This window comes from Pongo pygmaeus, chromosome 7 (assembly GCF_028885625.2).
Source record: "Pongo pygmaeus isolate AG05252 chromosome 7, NHGRI_mPonPyg2-v2.0_pri, whole genome shotgun sequence".
Taxonomy (NCBI): Eukaryota; Metazoa; Chordata; class Mammalia; order Primates; family Hominidae; genus Pongo; species Pongo pygmaeus.
The window spans coordinates 55,983,761-56,006,195 of NC_072380.2; the positions used below are offsets into that span (position 1 = coordinate 55,983,761).

Consider the following 22,435-nt stretch of genomic DNA (forward strand, 5'->3'; position numbering starts at 1 on the left):
ACTCATATTTCCTCAATACATACCACAGATGGGCTACCCAATGAACAACTGCATATTCTCACCTTGTGCCCAACAAAAGCCACTGTCTTCCTCCAGTCCTATTCTTTAGTAATTTCCCTTTACCTAAATCAAGGTACAATTTTCCAATCTAAAGGTAATGCCACAAAACAATATTGTGCCCCAACCAACAAGGGTGTTTATCCCCTCTCCTTTGCCCTTCCATTACTCTGAAACTGGAAGCCACGAGATGCATTCTGGCCTCTCTTGGCATTCCTATTTATATAAATGTTAATTATTCTTTCCCCACCCAGCCAAATGTCATTGATGTGCCACGTTCGTACCTATAATACTGGGACTCACCACTGCTCTGGGACTTGCTGCAATGGCCACAAGGACCGTTGCTTTAGCCCAACAGTCAAAAATAATTGATGCTACCCTACAAATGTCCAAAATTCTAGTATATCATATTTCTAAATTACAACAAATATTAGTTCTGCTAGACCAGGGAGCTTTGGCAAAAATGTTTTTTGACAGTAAATTTGTCCTTGATTATATGTTAACTAGTCAAAGAGGTGTTCGTAACATTATTAGAGCTTCTGGTTGTAGGTGGGTTAACACCACCAGTCAAGAGGTCATTCTAACAGAAAGCCTAGATCACAAAACCATCACCCTAAAAAAACATGCCTTACATATTTAACACACTCTGAAATCCAGTCAAAATATGACTAAAGGCCCTTGCCATGACTGATGTATTCTCCCGGCCAACACCAAACAAATGGGAGCCTGGTTACAAGTCAGCCTTCAGGGACTTGTCACATTTCTACTTGGTTTCTTCCTTGTTATTGTCATAATAAAATGTTTTCTATGCTGTTTGGTGCAACTTAGGCCTTATTCTGTAGAAGTCTCCTCTACTATTCAGGCCACTCAAATACCCCAAATAATTGAGTTCAAAATCGACATCAAGATATAAAGGAGTCAGTGACTAAATATATTTTATATATGGTATTTTTATTGATTATTGTGCTGTCTTGACCTAGTATGGAGGCCTCTGCTAGAGGCTGGTCAGTTTCCTCTCTTGAGCAGCTGATTAAATCCACAACCCAACCACTTCCCTTATCAGGTTCTCACACTCCGGGGCCACTATGTACCCACTCTAATCACCACAGGGCCAGATATCAGACAATTAAGGACAGCGCCCATGCCCCAAAGCCTGCCAAAATTATGCAAATTATTCAACCTAGCTAACCCCACCCTTTTTGCTCTACATAAGCTGCCCTTTCCCCCTCCAGCTTGTGGTACCCGGTCCTCAGGTGCAACCCCTTGCGTGGTCCTCTGTGGCAGCCTTCTCTCATTTGGAGCTGTAAGTAACAAAGACTTCTGCCTTTCATCTAGCTGAGCATTGAAGTGTTTTGTCCGACAGCCAAAAGAATCTTTAAATCTTATAAAATACAGTCGTACCTACATCTTAATTACTATTCAATGAATGAAAGCTGTAAAGTTTAAAAAGCCTTTATAGTTTTTCTAAACCTTTTATATTTATCAAGCAGATATCTGTAAATCTGAAAAGGATAATATAAATTACCTTTTTTTTTTTTGAGACAGAGTCTTACTTGGCAGCCTAGGCTGGAGCACGGTGGCACCATCTCTGCTAACTGTAACCTCTGCCTCCCAGGTTCAAGTGATTCTCCTGCCTCAGCCTCCCGAGTAGCTGGGATTACAGGCACATGCCACCACACCTGGCTAATTATTGTATTTTTAGTAGAGGGGATTTCACCATGTTTGCAAGGCTTGTCTCGAACTACTGACCTCAGGTGATCTGCCCTCCTCAGCCTCCCAAAGTGCTGGGACTACTGCAGGCATGAGCCACCGCAACCGGCCAATATAAATTACCATTTAAACTTATTCCATGACTAATGTTCAATTTGACGTTAATTCCCCTAAACAATTAATGCAACTGATAGACTTGGTTAATTAAGTTCCTTTAAATATTATATATTATATCAATTACAAATTTATTCTACCTGAATCTCTCAAACATTTCAAATGCCTGACACATTAGTATCTTTTATACATCTTGCAAGTTTACAAAAGGAGGGAGGGGGTTCTAATAATTAAAGCAATTCCAGTAAAAGTAATAAACCAAATGTATGCAGTAGTAAGTTATGTTCTCTTGAACATTCAAACACTGTGTATAGACTGAAGAAAATGCTCTTGTACTTTAAAATTGAAATTATATGGTTCATATATCTGATTTTCTAATATATCAGGTTATATTAAATGCTTCAAGTAACTTAACAAACAATCTTTCATAGGTTATCTCAAGGATTAAATAATTAAATTTCTAAAGTTAATACAAATGTGTTAATACTGTGGATTTGACTAACTTCAACATTCTTATAGTTATTTCTCTCTTCTCCCAGTATTGTAAAGCCACTTATGCAAATAAAGAGAATAGAAAGATGTATGATCTGATTGGGCTGAGGATACTGTATCAGAGAATCAAGGCCAGGGTTGAAGTGTCAGTTAAAGAATTTGAGAGAGGGTCAGGGACATAATTAGGTACCACACATGGCCAGGGTGCCTCTACACAACCCAAAAGTCAATCTGCTGGGCATCTCCTTGAGGTAACAGAGCTTTCCAAACTCACAATGTTTCATGCAGTCTAGTATATCATGTGTACCCTTACCTAGTTTTATTTTATTTATTTATTTATTTATTTATTTATTTATTTATTTATTTTTGAGACAGTGTCTCTGTCGCCAGGCTGGAGTGCAGTGGTGGAATCTCGGCTCACTGTAACCTCTGCCTCCTGGGTTCAAGCGATTCTCTTGCCTCAGTCTCCCGAGTAGCTGGGACTACAGGCATGTGACACCACGCCTGTCTAATTTTTGTATTTTTAGTAGAGACAGGGTTTCACCATGTTGGCCAGGATTGTCTCAATCTCTTGACCTCTGATGATCCGCCTGCCTCGGCCTCCCAAAGTGCTAGGATTATAGGTGTGAGGCACCGTGCCCGGCCCCCTTACCCAATTTTTAAAGTTACCTCTTTCATAACTTTTTTGTTTTTTTGAGACAGAATCTCACTCTGTCAACCAGGTTGGAGTGTAGTGTCACAATCTCTGCTCACTGCAACCTCTGCCTCCCGGTTCAAGCAATTCTCATGTCTCAGCCTCCCAAGTAGCTGGGATTACAAGTATGCGCCACCACGCCCAGCCAATTTTTGTATTTTTAGTAGAGATGGGGTTTCACCATGTTGGCCAGGCTGGTCCCAAACTCCTGACCTCAAGCAATCAACCAGCCTGGACCTCCCAAAGTACTGGGATTAAAGGCGTGAGCCACCATGCCCAGCTTCTTTTATAACTTATAACTGTGTAATTTGATAGTTGAAATTCCCTCTGTAGGATATTATTCAGTACTGGACTGAATTTAATCTCTTTATTGCCTGATTGGGGTCAACTTGCGTTTTACGTGTTTTATATCCAGTTCAATATCAAGAATCCTTTTGTCATTTTATTGGCCATTCCCTACGTGATTAACACTATCTACTGAATACTGTATCTTAGAATATTACCCACATTTGCATCAAGCTCATGATCTATAGCTCACCTACATCCACCATTCTATTTTTGAAATTTGGGATAGCAATTGCCAGGATACAGTTGTTCTGCCTGAGTCTTCACTGCACCTCAAGTTATTTTGAGGTTCATCCATCTTATCTGAACTTTCTCTGTGCTCTGGATTTTATTTCTCTCCAAGAGACACAAACTCATTTAGAGCATGTAGATCTTCCCTTGGGATGTTTCTGCCTATTTTATTCCTTGTTTCTATCATGCCAACATTTGTTCTAATCTTTCTATTTGTTCTAATTTTTTTTTTTCAAAAGAAAAGGAAAAAAACAGGTATTTTAGGCACCACTGGTCAGTGTAGGGCCGGTGGGTGGGACATGGCATTAGATGTGCTAGTTGAGCAGAGCTGTGCTGTTAATTTTCTGAAAGTGGTAACAAAATACATAAAATAAAACAGTGCAATGCCAGGACAGGCCAGCATGAGATAGGTGAGTTCTTCCCTCCGAAGCCTTCCTTCCAGGCTGTTTTATGTGCCTTTCCTTAGTGTGTCCTTCCTGTCTAATTAGGTTTCTCTCATTGCCCTTGTCCTAATGTTTTACAGTTATCTAAGGTGGAATAGCACAGTGGAGAGAAGCAAAAATATTGGAGTGAGACAGACTTAGGCAGAGGTGGCAATATTGTAAAAATAATGATGCTTAAGATGTAAGACTATTCATTGCTTGATTTACTTCCAAGATCCCAGAAGGGCACAAGAAATGTGTTCACACAATCATATGTTTTAAATAAAATTTGCAAAAGATATTTAACCACAATCAGTCAACCCCATTATCATTTTACTCTGACTGTCCGGCATCATATTTCCTGTATCAGGTGGTATTGGAGGGTCTGTGGGCATTTTTGAGACCCAAATGGGGGAAGTTGAGTTGAGAATAATTTCAGTTTGGCTTTAGTGGGACATATTTATGTGGGTGTCAGTCATATCTGTATATTGATAATTTATTGCTAGCCATTCAGGGTAGCATCCACTATGCCAAAACAAATATGCAGGGCCAGAAGTCATATCAAAAAGTGAAAGTGTGCTTCCCAATGGCTCCCAGGTTCAGAAATTTGTAGGTTATTGAAGAGAAGCAGATGGTGAAATGCACAGAGACAAAGCTAATCCAGGGAAAATAATTTCAATCATCCAGTGTGTAAAGCTGCAGACAGAGAATTTGGTTTTAGAATTTGACCAGAAAACCTAGTTAAGACAGGTTCTGTCAGGAATGTATCTGATAATGTCTTATGTACAATTAAAACCACATCATACGTTACAAAATTTTTTTGATGAAAATAGTACAAAATTAAAGAATCCTGTGTATTAAGACGCAAACCTATAGCAGTACTTCAAATGTGTGTGAAATTTTATGAATCCCAGTATTAATAAGAACAAACATAAATTTTAATCAACTGTGCTTGAAATAAGACTGAAATATCTTTCTATTCTCTCTACAGAAAATAATATAAAATTTTTGTTATATGAAGAGATAATCCAGAATTATGAAATTAAAATATAGATAAAAGCTATTAGAGAATTCTGTCTGGCATTGGCTGAATATAAAATATTGTTTTTTTGATTATGTGATATTTTTGATATTTAACTTTATAAAATATTTGATTTATTATAAATCATTTTCTTGTTCTAAATAGATATTCACTTTTGTCACTAATTTTATTATTAATTTTGTATTCTTTTTGTGGTAAAATTAAATTTACTACTTTAAACATTTTAAGGTATACAGGTCTGTGGCATTAAGTACATTGACGTTGCTGTGCAACCCCCATCGCGCATCATCTCCATAACTTTTTCATCTTTCCAAATGGAAACTCCATATTCATTAAACAATAACCCCCCACTCCTTCCTTCCCCGAGCTCTGGCAGCAATTATTCTATTTTCTAGCTCGATAAATTTGACTATTCTAGTTATCCCATATAAGTGGAATCACACAGTATTTGTCCTTTTGTATATGGCTTATTTCACTTAGCACAGTGTCTTCAATCTTCATCCATATTGCAGCATGTATCATTTCTTTTTAAGGCTGAATAATATTCCCTTGTATATACAGTAGTCCCCCTTATCTGTGAGGATACGTTACAAGACAATACATGAAACCATGGCTAGTACCGAACCCTATAAACACTATGTTTTTTTTCCTTATACAAACACACCTATGATAAAGTTTAAATTATAAATTCGGAATAGGAAGAGATTAACAACAATAACTAATAATAAAATAGAACAACTATAACAATATATCATAATAAAAGTTATGTGAATGTAGTCTCTCTCTCTCAAAATATTGCATTGTACCGTACTCACCTTTCTTGTGATGGGAGATGCTGTGATGTCTCTGTGATGAGATGACAGGAGGTGAATGATGTAAGCATTGTGATGTAGCCATAGGCTACTACTGATCTTCCTTATTTCTGAATCTGTGTATCCAGCCCTTTGCGGTGTGGTGTCACTCATTTCTTGCTTGCTGAAGTCTTCGTAGATGCTCAGTGCTTTCTGGTGCAACAGGTTGTTATCAAAACATGTTTTCTATTCATGTCTTCCACCCACCCATTTAAAGTCTTTTCCGTCTTAACAAAACACCCATCTTCCACTGTAGCTGTAACTTTTACAGTTTGAGTTGCAACAGCAACACTAGCATGAATTTCTTTTTCCTCCTTCACAATTGCCTGGATAGAAGATTTGTTCTTACCATAGATCTTAGCAACCTCAGTATATGACTTTTTTCCTTTCCTTATTAAGCCAAAAGCTTTCAAATTTTCACTTAAAGGAAGGACTGATGGCTTCTCTTTGGCATATCCAAATTACCAGCATCACAAGTCTTGGGCTTTGGGACCATTATGAAGTAAAATAAAGGTTACTTGAACACAAGCACTGCAACATGGCAACAGCAAATCTGATAACTGAGAAGGCTACTAAGTGACTAAGGGGAGGGCAGTGTGTACAGAGGCGATACGATGGACAAAGGGAAGATTCACGGCCCCATCAGGATGGAGTGGGATGCTGTGAGATGTCATCACACTACTCAGAATGGCATACAATTGAAAACGTATTAATTATTTCTGGAGGTTTCCATTTAATAATTTTGGACTGTGGTGGATCATACATAACTGAAACAGAGGAAAGCAAAGCTTTGGTTAAGGGGGAAACTACTGTATATATAGTACCACATTTTGTTTATTCATTCATCTGACGATAAACACTGGGTTTGTTTCCACCTTTGGACTATTGTGAATAACGCTGCTATGAATACAGGTGTACAAATATCTGTAGAAGCCCCTGTTCTCAGTTCTTTCAGATATATACTCAGAAGTGGAATGCTGGACCATAAGGTAGTTCTGTGTTTAATTCTTTGAGGAATCACTATACTGCTTTCCACAATGGCAACAGCTCTTTACATTCCCACCAGAAATGCACAAGGGTTCTCATTTCTCCACATCATCACCAACACTAGTTTTCTGCTGTATTTTTGTCTGGTTGGTTTTCTTTTTGTTTTGTAGTAGCCATCTGATGAGTACAAAGTGCATAATTTTTTAAAGACGGCCTCCCAAAAACCTGGGTCTTCTCTGTGCTCGCGTCTGAATTTTAGTTCTACCATGGCATATGGTCCATCGTCCATGATTTTGTTTCCTCGCTTGTAAAATGAGGATAAAAATAAACATGACTCTAGGATTGTTTTAAAGATTTGGTGAAATAATATATGTGAAACCATTAGCACGTAGTCTACACTTAAAAAGTAGCAATCCCTTTCATTATTATTTACTTACTTGTCTTTCTCCTGTACAACATTATGAGCTCCTCACTCATTTTCTGTCCTCAACACCCAGCATAGGACCTGACATATACTTGGTGTTTAATGGAGGTTTGATGGTTGAGCTTAAAATCATCCATAGAAGACAGGCCACAATTCTTTTAGTCACAATGCATATAGAAGTCAAAACTTCCTCAGTGAAGAGGAACTGAAAGTAAATATCAGAACCTTGCTGCTCTGTAATTCACTGAGTGCCATCAAGTCTTTATCAACACAGTAAAACCTTTACTGTTCTCATTCTCTAAAGTAGCTTCACTCACGCTCAGCAAATGATTTTATTTTTCTCATTAAGTTGTAAATCATATTACCTCTCTGGGTATTGCTTTAGACAAATATTTGTATTGGGTGGACCCTACCTGACTACTGCTGACAAGATTCTGGTGCACCAAAGGGCAAGAAAGTTTCAATGGCATGTGATTTAGGATGCTGCCCCAGCTGGGCTGATTTCTGCTTAGGTGTACTACACATGGCATTAAAGCCTGCAATATTCAGAGACCCCATTCTTTGGGGGTTGCCTTAGGATTCATGAAAGCCCAGAAACTGTATTCAAAATTGTGAGCATGTGTGTATACGCACACACATCTGAGAATATGTGCACTTTCAAAGGAAACAAACCTAACTTTTGTCATAATTTCAAAGGAATGCATGACCAAAAGAATTAAGACTAACAGACCTAGAAAGCCTAGGGTGGCAGAATCATTATCAAGCCAGAGGCTTACCTTTAGGAAAAGAAACAGGTCTTGAAACAATTTGTGGCATGAGTTCAGATCTTTAGGGGAGCTAGAACCCCCAATTACTAGGACCAAGGCACAGAATCAGCTAACCAAACTCCAAGGATGAAGAGTCATTGGAGTTGGCAGGGCAATTTAAATCTCCTTTAAACTCCCTCTAACTGCACATAAGTTAGATCCAGAATCTGTGGATCCATCCTAAAGATGGCAGTAGTCATTATAGCTGGGAGCTATTCAGAGAGGCATTCAAATATCACAGTGTGTCATATGTTAAATGCAGACAACCAAAGGTGATAGAATTATGACATCAAATTTAAAATTCTTAGAAGTATCCAGAATAGTATGAAAATGTAAATTTAGCACTTCTAAGATCCATTTAAACACAATGGCAAATTATATTTTAACCTATTTTGTGTCTTAATCTGATAAGAAGAAATTTGAAATTGTGCATCTTTTAATACAGGACTGAATGAAATAATTTCTGAGAAAAGTCAATAAAAATAAATATTAGCTGAGAAAAGAAAATCTAAGACATAAATTTAAAATAGTGTATCCGTACATACTTATACTACAGGTTGTCATACATTTTGACAGTACTTGTAATTTTTAGAAAATTGAAATTACTTTCTATTTACTCTCTGTAAATATAAAGCATCTCTACTGAGACATGGTTACTGAGTTCCATATTTACAGAAATGAGCTAGAATGTTTTACTCTCTAACTACAATAAAATCACCCAAGGTGATCATAAAGTTCCCATATCTCTTTCTAAAAAATAAAAATAAAATAGAACAAAGCTAAAAGATTTTAAAACTTAAAAAAAAAACTCCAAGGTCTTAGTACTATTAAAAAATGCCTAAGTTTAGAGAGTTTTGATTCAATTTCCTCTTAATTTCACTCTTCCCATGATAACCAGTCACTACCATTTGTATCCCCAGAGGTTTGAATGAAGTCTGACAAAAGTTTACTTCAATTGATTTCCTGCCATTCTGAGATAGGCTGAGACTGTCAAAGTGAAGGAAAAACAGTACAAATAAACATATAAAATACAAGAAGCATAAATCTTTATGGGCTTATAAATTACAGGTATTAATATACAACAATCACTAGTTCTCTAGAACAGTCCTAACCTATTCTATGGCTGTGCCATCTAGCCCTTAATGACAGGGTTCAGCTTCAAAGAGAGCTGGTTCAACATCTCCCCATTTCAGTTCCTGGCCTGATTCCGAAAGGTTTGGTGTCATGTTATTTCTCACTACTGAGGAAAAAGTTTGCTGGACACATTAAACCCTACGTAGCCAAATTCCAGTGATCTTATTTGGTCATATATTACTTGGCTACTTGTTGAACTGTAATCCTATCCTCTACATACAAGTCCAGGACTATAACAGTTTCTTAATCATAAGTAAAAGTAATTTCCAATTAATAAGAAACAGACTAACATGGGTAACAGGCATAAGGGATGAATGAAAAACATCAAGATTAACCCACCATAGTGCCAGGGTTCCCATTCATTTCCCCTTCAGGTAGCCATTTGGAGTATACTTTTAAAAGAGAACCCTGTTCACATGCTTTCTCTTAAGTACAACTTTTGCATCAACCAAACGTGGACTAGCTATTATGATGCAAAGGACCACGGGAAGCTGCTCTGGCTAAACATCTCCTTCTTGCTGGTCCTACCAGTCCACCGCATTTCATTGTTCAAAATGCATTTCTTTACTTAAGATCGTTGGAGTTGAAAATCACTATGTAAAGCAAAGATGTGACTGGAAGTTACCACATTAAGCTCTTTTCTGTCATTAATGCATTGATATGAATTTGTGTCAAGATTGTTAACTAGCCAAGGTTAGGCATTGAAAGTTGGACAGATGCATCCTAGGCAAGCCGGGGTGATCTCCAAAGTGGGGTAACCAAGAGCATTAGGAAACTGAAGTTGGAAAAGAGAGGGTAGCATGAAAGATGAAATCTGATATAAATAAGGGGGTAGCAGGGCAAAGCCATTTCACAGATCTGTAAACAAACTGCAATGCTGACCTCTGGTTTCCCTAACATAAGAGCTTTCACAAAGTAAACATGTTATTTAAAAATAATATCTCAAATAGCCATGCAGTTATGATGCACAGTTTAACTGAGGCAGGGGAGATTCTCAGAGGGAAGAACCCAGAGATCAGGGTTCAAGGCTGGGAGAGAAGTGGCTACTTCCTTGGAAATGTTCCTAGGTGTCCTGATCTGCCACTGAGCTACAGCCTTCAAACTCAAACTGCAAGGGAAGCTTTTTTCGAGCCTCCCTGGAAAAAACCCATGACCCCAAAATCCTTCCCTCGAAACTCTGTCCAGAGGCTTGGTACTGCTTCAAGTAGAAAATCTGATTTGGTTTCTGGGAAGGAGGACCTGTTGGAAAGTTACAAGATTGACATGACAGTGACAAGTCTGGAACCTCCTGGCTCTGATGCACAGTGCTTGAACTCCCTTAGAAATGAAGCATTGCCCCCAAGATAGTATAAAGTTACAATTATCTAAAGTTTTCTCTCTTTTTTTTTTTACCTGTTTCTCTTTCTCCAAAAAAAAGTTTAATTTTAAGAACAATGAAAAATCAATCTTAAACAATTATAGGGAAACCCAAAAGAGCACACTGTGCATTTCAGCTACTTCAGTCACAATGAAACAATCATTAAAAAGATATTATGTTTCACACAAAGAAAATGTGAAAAAAAAAACCCTCCATACTGTTAAAGCAATCATGTACCACAACTAAAGACAGGTAGAGTTTTTAAATTTTAAATTTGGCCGGGTGCGGTGGCTCACACCTGTAATCTCAGCACTTTGGGAGGCAGAGAAGGGCAGATCACGAGGTCAGGAGTTCAAGACCAGCCTAGCCAACATGGTGAAACCTCATCTCTACTAAAAATACAAAAAAATTACCGGGGCATGGTGGCACACTCGTCTAGTCCCAGCTACTCAGGAGACTGAGGCATGAGAATTGCTTGAACCTGGGAGGCAGAGTTTGTGGTGAGCCGAGATTGCGCCACTGCACGCCAGCCTGACAACAGAGTGAGATTCTGCCTCAAAATAATAATTATTATTATTTTATTTAATTTTTTAATTTTAAAATTACAAATGATTCGTAAACATTCTGTCCTCTCTTCTTTCAATATTTTATTTATTTTCTAATATGTATAACTAGCTGGAAAATTGTACAGTTCATATTCTTTTATAAGTAATGAAAAGAAAATAAGTGAGATTTAATATATATAAATAATTTTCTATTATTCTTTAATGCTTTTTATTTATTTAGTGCTTTTGTTTTATACAACATACAAAATACTACCGCAGCACATGTAGTGTAATAGACAGCTTAGTCGTAATCTTACTTTTCAAAAAATTGTATATAATACATAATCTCAACCCCAGTATCAGATATCACTTGTGTACATCTTGCCTTTATTCCTATTCTTGCTTCTGGAAATCTTAGCCATTTCTGGCAAAGGGTATACAAGGAATAGTTCTAAAGCAGTGGCTCTCTAAGTGTGTTCCTCAGAGCAGCAGTATCAGCATCACCTGGGACTTGCTAGAAATGCAGATTCTCAGCTTCCATCCCAGACCTACTGAATCAGAAACTCTGAAGGTGAGGCTGGGCAATCTGTGTTTTAACAAAGCCCTCTGATGCACAGAAATGTTTGAGAACCACTCAATTAAAGGAACCACAAGGCAAATATTTTTTACATGCTTCAGAACTTATCCCTAGCTTTGTTTTTCTCTTTTCAATCATTTAATTTAGATGTTTTCTCTTATGCCACAGAGTTGAGTGAGATTTCCCTGACTCCCTTGGTTTTTTTCAAACAAGTACATTTCTTTTCCTCTTAGGAGTATAATTATCATGTAGATCGTACAAAATAAAATAACTTCTCCATGTGTTCATCTGCTTAGGAGATTTCCAATTTTATAAGGCAATAAAATAGTATTCAAAAGGGGGCACAATAGCTATATTGACATGTCAGTAGACATGTAGAAACTATAGAAATGGTTCTTTTCCTCTTATAAACTTTTTTTATTGGTTAAAACAAGATTTTATTAAAATATTGGCTTATTTTTAGGCAAGAAATTTTTAATTTTTAAATTCTATAATCTGTCTCTTGGAAATTCTTCAGATTAATATCTCAAAATCTTATAAACTTTTAAATATGAGGTTAAGAAAAAATTTAAATAATTTTATTACAAAAATGATATATGTTCTTTGCAACTATCAAACAATACAGATGTAAATCAAGTAACAATTAACAATCTGTCATCTTTTAAAATCATAGTCTCTTCAAGGCAACAAATGTTACCAGATTGGTGTTTCTTTCTAATCTCTCTTCACTGAATGCATAAGTGTGTAGATGCAAAACAATTTTATATGCAAAATCAGGATCATATTATGCCATTGCTCTTCAATTCACTTTTTACACTTAAAGTATCACAAATGCACTTGTCTAGTATCACTATTTAATTCCATTCCCCTTTAGGTTATTTTGAAATGCCTGCTCTTATAAACATTGATTCAGTTAGCATCCTTGCACATTTATTTCCAATTACTCTTGTTAATTTTTCAATTACACAGACTCCTAAATGGGGAATATTTGAATCTAACTCTATGTCCATTTATAATTTAATTAAATGCTGCAAATGAATTATTGGAGTACTTCGTGTTTCCACAGGAATATTATCAGTCTTTTGAATTTTGCCTCCCATTCCCATGGTCTCTCATTGTTTTGATCTACGTTTCTCTAAACAGTGGTCACATAGATGATCTTTTCTCACACTGTTGGCCATTGGCTATTTTGTGAGCAAAAGGTCAAAAGTCTTCCTTGGAGGCTAAGGGGGAAAAGTGACCTTTTGAAGCTCAGGGTGAGAAACAGCATGATGGGTAGCACACAGTAACTCACACCTGTAATCCTAACACTTTGGGAGGCTGAAGTGGGAGGATCACTTGAGCTCAGGAGTTCGAAACCAGCCTGGGCAACATAGTGGGACCTCATCTCTACAAGGAATCTTAAAAAAAAAAAAAAAGAAGAAAGAGCATGGTGGGGCTTCTTCCCTCCTTAACTGTGTGGATTAACAATAGTTCTGCTCAAAGTTGCAGTTCCTCTCCAGGGCTGCTAAAGTTGGCCTGCAGAAGCAAGCTGTACATAGGACATTGGCAAAGGCAATTTTTCTCCAAAGACCAAGAGACATCTACTGGGTTTCACTGACTGCACTCACTCAGGGAGCCAAGGGTTCTGAGTTCCTTATCCCAGGGCAAAACATCAACCCTGTACCTAGAGGAGACACTGCCCTCTGCCTGGGTCTATAAAAGCCTTCATTATTTTGGAGGTCCCTAGGCCTTGCTTATTCTACTGATTGACTCTCACCTGCAGGGCACTAGCAAGAAGAGGGAGGTCATGGATATGCAAGGAAATTGTCATCTGTCCCAATATTTTGTATTTTCTTCATGTGTATGGCCACAGTTGTTCTCCCTGAACTTAAAAATAAATTAACAAGCACAGGCTATACTGAAGGTGAAGAGGAGATGGTTTTAAAATAAGTTTTAAAGGGAATCAACAATTTATAAATTTATTTAGAATATAACACAAGCAAAGTGCATAAAATGATTTACCAGTTCTTCCAAATGCTCATTTTAAAGCAAAAGCCCTGTGTACGAATGAGTGCAGAACACTGTGGCACAAAGTCCATCTTTGGCTTCCCCAGCCTGCAATGTGAGAGATTCCTTTTACCATAATAATATTAGGGAGGCTCTGTCTAGCCAAGCAGTGCTCACTTTCTTAAGTCATAGAGGTTTATCATGTCAGGCAAAGTTCAGAATCATTTAATCTCACCTTTCATCATCCATGTTGGTAGAGACAGAGCTACCTACTTCTAGATTTATGTGCCTGTAATTTTTTCATGTTGTTCTGAAATGAAGTGCCTGTTAAGTTTACTCCCCAGATAATCCTTTGTTTCTGGAAGTTCATGGAAGTCACCCTTTGTCATCATTAATGTAATATTGTCTCACAAGCAGGTATTATAACTCAATTCTGAGATTCCCTCACCCTTTTATATACCGATGATGCCATAACTAATTACTCTGCTTCATATAGCTCAGCTGTATCTCCAACCAGGGCCTGAGGCCTCCTCTTAAGCCCCTACCCCATCTGACCACCCACCTCCCCATCTCATCCTGGACCTCTTGCCCACAGAGGGAGAGCAGAGGGCTGCCTCCAGAGCCAAGAGACAGCTGCTGCTGCCAGTACCGTCTAGAAGCTGAACACCTACACCCACCCTCAGCAACTTTCTCTCCACATGCCCCTCGGCTGGCACTGCAGGGTGGATAATGCTCAAGTTAATTTGATACTCCCAGCCCTGTCAGAGTTATAAGCTATTAAAAATTGAAACTTATTTATTCTCCAGGTAGGTTTCACATTTCTGGTACTAAGACGAGGTCATGTCTTAGGGAAAGAAATGGTATCTCTTTCCTGAAAATAGTGTACTAAGATTCTGGCACCTTTTCCAGCATGAGATTTTTCATAGCTCAGTGGGTATTACAGCAGTGTAGCTTGATTAAAAATTCTGTTACTCCAGTTCCAGATGGTTTTTATTTTGGATGTGCTCAAAGTGTTTGTTCACCACATCACTAATGTTCCATAGAAATAAATTAACAAAATCAATTCACTTGCTTATTCATTCCAATATTTAACAAAAGTTTTTGATTATCTACTGAAGAGAATGGAAGATTCCTAGGATTGATAAAATTCAGACTCTGATTTTAAGAGTCTTACTACCCATCTGGTGGAGAGACAAGTATACACATAAATACAACCACGGTTTCAACGTGTGAGTGCTGTCATAAGAAAGATGTAAAACAAACTCTATGGCAATGCAAAGATGAAAGACTTTATTCAAGAAACACCTATCATCTGAGATGTATTTTTGATGATAGGTTAGATTTTCACAAGTGGATATGTGTGTTTGGGACAAGAGTTGGGCATTTCATATTAAAGAGCAGCACATCGCAAAGTCTGAAGGTAAAGAGAGAAAGACACAGAATAAATTTGGGGTTAATAGCCAGGTGCAGTGGCTCACGCCTGTAACTCCAGCATTTTGGGAGGCCAAGGTGGGCAGATCGCTTGAGCCCAGGAGCTCAAGACCAGCCTGGGCAACATGGTGAGACCCTGTATCTATTGAAAAAAAAAAAAAAGAAAAAAGAAAAGAAGGGAAAGGAAAGAAAAGGAATTTGGGGACAACATATAGTCCTGCTTTACTGAAAAATAAACAGTATAAAGGAAACTATTGAAATAAAAATCTGGAAAAGTAGATCTGAGGCCCTTGCCTGCTAGGTTGTGGTGTCTGCCTATTATGCAAAGCACTGGGAAGCTGTCGAAAATTCCCTGACAATGAATGAGGTGACTGGAACAGGGCTTCAGGGCTATCATTCTTGCAGTAGGTCTTTAGCTGTATATGAGGGAGCAAAGGCTTAGACAATGAGATCAGTTAGGATGTGATTTGATGTCAGCAGGTAAGAGGCAATGGTGATGAAAGGAGAAGGAAGGAAAGAACACCAGAGGGGTTGTGAAGATAGAATTGGCAGCATTTACCACGAGAGCCTAAGGAAAGGGAAGGAGACACAGATAACTCCAAACCAGTGGGCCTAGACCCTTACCATTGATAAGGATGGCAACAGTAACCAACACACTGGAGGCAGGAAGGGAACAATCACCAATTCATTTGGAGGCAGGAAGAGCTCAGAGTGTGAGCAAGTCACTCAGGTGGTGCTCCCTTCAGCAGAAAGGCTGTGTAGATGAGTGTTTAGTTAAAGAACTGACATTTTCACAGATATGCCTTGAAAATATGTAAATCTGTATTTCTTAAATGGTTAGCAAGCGGAGCCCTCAACAGCATTTATCACCTGCATGAACAGAATTATTTATTGTGCTGTGCTCCTGTGAATGGTATTCCAGGAATTGGAAAGATGTGGACAAAGTTTTGTTTTAAAATTAACTCTTAAAGAACAGGAATTTCTCTCATTAGTAGTAAAAGCAACAAGAGGTTGCCAAAAGCAAAAGTGTTGAGAAAGAAACATGTTCCCTTTACTTTTTCTTTAAATTCTAAGTGAATGGACATGACACAAAACAGCAACCATGATGACTGAGCAAACCTATGTAGACTTAACAGCCCTTATAAAACTCACATCACCCTGACTTGCTTTCGTGCTATTGTGCCAAAAGGGAATTGCAGGCAAACAGTTCACATAGATGACTATATTGATAATCATTCTGCCAAACTACACATCTTTAGTTCTTTCTAATTGCTTCTTCTCATGTATCTATTGCTAATATCAGCACTGATATTTTCATCAAAATAATATATGATAAGTTATCTGCCTAAAAATTTCAATAGAATCAATAGAATCGATGGATGACTCTTTTCTGCTACATCAACTACAGCCAATTGAATGATATCCATCAATATCCAGAGAATGATAAGCTTTAGTAATGAAACTATTTGTACATTTTATTATTTCAACCATCACTAACTCCCCTTGCTCTCCCCCTACACACCACAATTATACTCCCAATTTTGCTTTTTAGAAAGCAAAATCCCTGAATCTTTTTCAGCTCTCAGTGAAGCTAATTTCCTTGAATCCCACCCCCTCAAAATATGCCAATTCAATTACACCCAGGGCCAAAAATCATCTTTTATTTCCTGTTTGGCCTGTTTCCTCCTCAATACCCCAACCACCACAACCTTCAAACGCCACCATCACTAAACGAGTCCTTGAGAAGTTTCCCCTTGCTTCCTACCTGTAGTAGGCTAAATAACTGGCCCCAGTGATGTCCACATCTTAATCCCCAGAATCTTTGAAAATGTCTTACACAACACAAGGGACTTCACTGACGTGATTAAATGAAGGATCTGGAGATGGGAGATTATTCTGATTCATCCAGATGGGCCTGATATAATCACAAAGATTCTTATAAGAAGGAGGAAGAAAAGACGAGGGAGAGAAGATTTTATACTGCTTGCTTTGAGGATGGAGAAGGGATCATAAGCCAAGGACTGTAGGAGGCATATAGAAACTGGAAAAGACAACAAAACAAATTCTCCCCTAGAGACTGCAGAAGGAATGCAACCCTGCCAACCCCTTGATTTTAGCCCCAAAAACATATTTTGGATTTGTGACTGCCAGAAGTGTCAGGAGAATAAATTTGTATTGTAAGAGGCTAAACTTTTGGTGATTTGTTTCAGCAGCAGTAGAAAACTACTATATTACCTCTCTGTATGGTCTGCCATAAACTCAATACCATAAAGATGTGGATTGCCTGCCCAGAGAAGGTAACTTGCATGATCGATGTGTACCTTCAGATGATAGTAGCTGGTGAATTGGTGCTAATAGCGCTGGTCCAGTGAAGAAAGGATGAGGTGCAATCCACATGGAGTTTCCACATAGTAAGCCCCACTGATTGTTAGACATCAAGCTCAATACTTCACGTCTGTTATTTTATTTTATTTTAGTTTATTTTTTGACAGAGTCTTGCTCTGAGTCTTGCTCTGTCACCTAGAGGGCATCTCACATTGCACCCAGGGAATGCAGTGGTGTGATGGCTCACTGCAACCTCTGCCTCCTGGGTTCAAGTGATTCTCATGTCTCGGCCTCCCATGTAGGTGGGATTACAGGTGCCTGCCACCATGCCCAGCTAACTTGTGTATTTTTAGTAGAGAGAGGGTTTCGTCGTGTTGGCCAGGCTGGTCTCAATCTCCTGGCATCAAGCAATCATTCCGCTTCAGCTTCCCAAAGTGCTGAGATTACAGGTGTGAGCCATGGTGCCTGGCCACATCTGATATCTCTTTAACATTTTCTTCTTTATTATTTTTTCAAATGTATTTGACACATACAGTGCTTATCTTCTTGGGTATCTGGTGGTCTTCATAAACTCATTATTTGATGATTTGGGGGAGTCCTAAATTCCTAAACTGGACAATCTTTCCTTAAAGAGATCAGTAGCCAGTGGTCATCAGCAACCATGAACCAGTTCAGCTCCCTTGAGAGTGTCTGAGCAGAAGAGTCACAGACTCAGATTTCCCCTCCCACTGGCCTGAGCCTCAGATTTATTATTGGCATCCACTCTCAGGATGGGACACCATGTGTCTCTAAGGTCCAGTTCTCAGTTTTGGGGGGGTTTGCTTTGTGTTTAGAGGGAAAAGGTGCATTTCCTGAAAGGATCAATTACTTCTTGCAGAACCCACATTCTCTCCAGGAGTGTGGTCTCCCCAGGGCCTGGTGGTTCTGCAAGAGAGAAATGGTCGATGGCAGATGGTGGTGCAAAAGTAGATGATTTAAATTACGTTTAGGAGGAAGAAGCTATTAAACTTGCTGCTGATTTGATAAATAGATTTTGTGAAAGGAAATATTCAAAGAGGACTCCTAGGTTTCTTCCTTAAGAAATAGGAATGGTATAATGCCATTTACAGTTACCGGAGATGAGAAACAAGAGTTATGCTTGTATCATTTTTAACTGTTTATTCATATATTTATTTATTTATTTAGAGACAGGGGGTGTCGCCCAGGCTGGAGTGCAGTGCTGCAAACACAGCTTACTGCAGCTTTGACCTCCCAGGCTCAAGCAATCCTTCGGCCTCAGTCCACCAAGTAGCTGGGACTACAGGCACATGCCACCACGCTTGGCTAATTTTTGCATTTTTTAGTAGAGATGGGGTTTTGCCATGTTGCCCAGGCTGGTCTGGAATTCCTGAGCTCAAGTGATACTCCTGCCTTGACCTCCCAAAGTGCTAGGATTATGGGCCTGAGCCACTACACCCAGCCAACGCTTGTGTTGTTTTCTAAAAAGGCTTTACTGTTGAGTGCCCAGGCCATTTTAAAAACTTTTTATCTTTTAGATTGACAAGGAAAGGTCAGCAGTGTCTTTAGTTTCACATTTAGGCCTACTTTCAGGGAAAACTGGTATTTCATCTTCTTATAAATAAAATCTGGCTGGCTTGATTTTTCTATTTAAGATATGAAAAATTACTAGATATTTCAAGCAAGTTAGGGTTAGAGGAGGTAAAAGACTACAAAATCTCATATTTTATCTTTCTAGAAGGATTTATGGAAGAAGGGCTATGGAATTTGTTCCCAAAGACTGGCTAACAAAGATTCAATGGGACTTGAACCGTTCTTTCTATATGTTCATAGCTTGCTTTTTCAGTGTCTTCTTTTTAACCAAATGCTACAACCAGAAAACATAATTTGTCTGGAACATCAGCACATGTTTTCCATGGTCTTCCAGGGAATTTAATCTCCTTATTGGTAAATCATACACAATACCAATAAGTGGGTTTTAAGCTCCGGGACTCAGGTTTCAGGGTATCTGGATGTCCCAGAGTATATCAAAGAGGCCAGTGCACAGAGATAAGATACATGCCTACATTTTTAGGCACATTAGTGGAATAAGCCTTTGTTATAGCACCTACCAAGTTATCAACAATATGTGAAAGACTGTTGCAAGCAGCTTCTTCTGTGCTCTTGCACAAACAAAGATAAACAGAAAATAACTGTTGATGAAATTAGTCTTTTGTTTCTCCAGCTGCCCTGTCCTGTCTCATGTCATTTCCATGCAGGGCTTCCTTTTTATTCGAGGTTCAGTGTCTCTTCTTCCAAACCCTCTCCACCAATTAACACAAGAAGAGTCCTGATATCATCATTTACAAGTGGTTGAATCTTATTTTTCATTCGTTAGCAGTTCCAGGTCTTTCTATTTTTAAGAGTTACTTGAATTTCCCTAGGACTCATCCACCGAACGAAGTCACTGACTCATAGATCTGGCCTGCAGGAATAGATTCTCCCCATACTCCACTCCAGTCAAAACCCACCATGTTAATTCTTGGATGTTTCATGTGCTCAGAAACAAGTCTGCTCATGTTCTTCCATCTGGCCTTCCAGTTATGGCCTTTCTTGCCTCAAAAGCTATTTTTAAAAGGCACTTCCTCTCTACCTTGGCTTCTGAAAACCATTAAGAGAATATGGCTTTGCTGAGTAGGGTACAGTGTGTGGGTGCCTTCCCAACTGCACAGCATCAAGGTACAAAGTGACACTTCATTTCTTTCAGTTCTCACTGTGTTCAAGGTCCTATGTTGTACTTGGTGAACTAATGGGCTAAAGATTTTGCAAATTACCACCTAAGCCTTCACACAACTTTGCTTTGGCCTTTGATCTCACCAAAATCACCTTGAAAAGAGTTCCTTTTGTTTCTACCTGCCACATTTGCTTCATTTAAAAATAATAATAATAAATTATTGATACCATTAAAGCTTTAATCTAGATTTCCCATTTTCTTGCTTTATCTTTTCCTTCCTGGAGGCAACTGTGATCACCTGAACAGGTAGTTATTTTTCTCGAGTGTATTGTTCATGTGATTGCTACCTAGTCTGAATTTGTAAGTTACATGTTGCATTGCTATGCATATTTTTAAACATTATAAAATTGGTATTATGCTATATACATTGTTCTCCAATTTAACTTTTCTTGATTAATTATGTTTTTGAGAATTATGTATGTTGAGCATATAGTTCTGTTTATACTCTACTGTATAACAATGCCACAGTGTACTTGTCTATTCTCCTGTTGCTGATATGTAAGTGGTTTCTAGTTTTTAGCTACTAATGACTATGCTTCAATAAGTATTTTTCCTTTTAAATGGATTTGAAGCAATAGTAAGTGTGGAAAACTTATTAGGTTGGTGCAAAAGGGTAATTATGGTTTCTGCCATTATGTTCAATGGCAATTACCCTTGTACACCAACCAGATAGAATAAGGATGTGTTGTTCTTCAGAGCTCATACTTAGTTATGGTTGTCACAGAGGGTCATCTACAATTTGGCAGAAGAGTAGTAAGAAGAAAAAGTTGCTTTCCTGGAATATCGCTTTCTTTCCTTTTATCTTCTCCCTAACTCTAACACAACTTTTCACCTCCTCTCTTTCTGCCACCAAAACTCTCATATATTGCCAACCCAGAGCCCATCCAGATCTTATATTGACAATAGCTTGCTTTTGGAATTAGGAAGACCTAAGTTAAAATGCCGCCTCCACTTCTGTGAAAGTTTGGACAAAGCTATATAGATCATTTAAACTTCATTTTTCTCATCTGTAAAAATTGGAGTGATATTAATTACATGATACTGGTATTGTGAGGATTAAGAGACAATATCCGGGAACTTATGGTGGACTGCACTCTTCCCATAGAAAGATAAGGTATATCTCCTCCTCTTGAATTTCGGGGCAGAGCCGGGTAAATGGGCCTCTCCATGTAATTGCTCCAGCAGAATAATTAGCTTTCTAAACAGATGCTCAGGCCTCCCAGAGAGTGTTCCTAAAGAAGGGAAGTAGAGGCTACCAGTCTGATAAGGCCTAAGCCTGGGAACTGGTGCCGGGTCTCTTCCACCATATCCCATTACTCAAAGCAGCAAAAGATATCTGGAATAGCCTCCTAACTGATCTTTTCAGTAATAAGTCTTCCCTTCCTTCAAACCTGTTAATTTCCATTGTGTTTAACATACAGTAACTTGACGTGTGTAAGGTTCTGAACGATTGTTTTGCTTTCTAAACCATCGAATACTACCTTCGCCTGCTCGCTATGCCTCGGCTCTGTTTCAGGTTTTTTGCACATAGCAGACCACCCAAAAACTCAGTGGCTTAGAGTGACAACTTTTGTTTTCTTCTCACTGTTACGGGGTTGATGGGTGGATATTTCTATTGGTTTTACCTGGACTTACTCACTGAGCGCATTTCAGCTGGGTGGCTGAATTTCAGCTGGGACAGCTGGAATGCCAGCACCTTGCTCTCCAAGTGGTATTTCCTCTTGAAGGAGACCAGACCAAGCAGGACTTTCTCACATGGCTCATCTGTGTTCTGAACAACACTTATCAAGCCTTCGCTTGTGCTGTTCGCTGATGTCCCATTGGCCAAATAAGTCATGTGGCCGTGCCCTGAGTCAGTAAGGGAGGAGACTACATAAGGGCATGGATAAGAGAAGGCAGGATTCATTGGAGGCCATTAGCATCAACAAGACCCAAATGCCTCATTTTATTTCCTAGAATGCACCGGGCTCTTTTTTGCTTTAAGGTCTTTTCATAGTCTTCCTTTTAATCATTCAACAAATATTTAGGCACCCTCAGACACTGGACAAAATGCTCAGAGCTCTCAAGAGTCTTTCCTTCTAAAGAGGGAAAGCATATAATAAATATATGCAAAACTAGAAAAGATAATTTCA

At 38.5% G+C, this 22,435-nt stretch overlaps 1 protein-coding gene across 1 annotated transcript in view; it reads left to right on the forward strand.

The window, feature by feature from the left end:
- Positions 1-1,299: 1,299 nt before the first annotated feature.
- The window catches only part of LOC134740106 (carbonic anhydrase 1), a 54,142-nt gene continuing 33,006 nt past the window's right edge, over positions 1,300-22,435 (forward strand). The window contains exon 1 of the mRNA XM_063669460.1: positions 1,300-1,360. The gene's annotated coding sequence lies outside the window, so the exon portion shown is untranslated. The remainder of the gene's footprint in view (positions 1,361-22,435) is intronic.